Here is a 1258-nt window from a genome sequence, read left to right on the forward strand (position 1 = left end):
ACACAGCAATGGGCACTGAAGCCTAGCTTAACCCAGCTGACTCCACTATCTAGCCAACAGTCTTGCCAGTGAGTGCCACCATCTGTGTAGCCAGGTCCACCCCCAGCCCTGGTTCTGATGCTCACAGGTGAGAGCTGCAGCCCATTCGAGAGGTGCTCAGTTTCTCTATCAGGTCCACTCCCTATCCTGAATCCTGCATTCTCCAGTTGGTCCTTCAGTCTAGCTTGACAGGATTTTCCAAGAGTTGGATCAGTTTCTTGGCCACTTCTCATCACTCTATTCTGCTCCTAACTGCACCGCGGACTCTGAATGTCAGTCGACCTGTGAGCTGAATCAGTCTGCCGCTGCTTGACACTATCCCTGCCCCTGACAACAACACAGTCTCAGCACAGACTCCGAGGGAGGAAAAAACAAAAAAAGAAAACCAACTGTCTTGGTATAATCACCAAGCTCGCCGACAACGAATCTGTCTGATGGACATTCTGCTGGGGAAGATGCCTCCTGACTGTTCTCAGAGCACTGCAGCTTGGACACGAGGAAACCAGGACACTGAGTTATGCAGAGCACTGTGTTTGGACACTGCTTTCTATATAGCTTACTGCATTGAGAAATACCAATAGAGTGTGTGCTTCATGTTTCTGGGATCAAGCTGTGCCATGTCATCACAATGCTAAAAACCCTCCATTTCATCCTTTTGGCTGACCACCACGTCTGCACATTGGTTGGATGAAACTGCTGCTTTTATGAATGTCTGTGTGCATCTGTCAATGGCTTTGTTTAACGTCATGGTGAGTCACGGCGGATGGGTGGAGGAAGGGGTGAAGGAGGGATGCGTCGTGCCTGGGAAGGAAGCACCAGAGAAGGGAGGGAAGCTGCAGAGACAGGAGTGGGGACCCGTGATCGCAAAGAAACGCAAGGAGAGAGAGGAAGCGATCCGAGAACGCAGGAAATAAGACAAGCAAAAATGATTCTCCTTGTCCAATCGCCACAATGTTGACGAGGACTCGAGTGCGGCCAGGTGGTGGTTTAGAATAGCTTTACAGAAGGCCTGCAAGAAATAACACTATTTTCCCAGCCCATGCGATGCTATTAATAGACCAGAGCAGGACACAGAGGGAAGCTGAGACACAGGTAAAGAATCCAAAGCCTTTTCTGCTTCTAACTTACAACGACCTCGGAAAGCAGAGACTGAAAGCACGAGATTCAAGGAGGACAGTTTAAATCAGCACGCCTGTCTCACACATTTGCTTCGACAAGA

The sequence above is a fragment of the Ochotona curzoniae genome, unplaced genomic scaffold (genome assembly GCF_017591425.1).
Source record: "Ochotona curzoniae isolate NIBS_2020 unplaced genomic scaffold, NIBS_Ocur_1.0 contig_2927, whole genome shotgun sequence".
NCBI lineage: Eukaryota > Metazoa > Chordata > Mammalia > Lagomorpha > Ochotonidae > Ochotona > Ochotona curzoniae.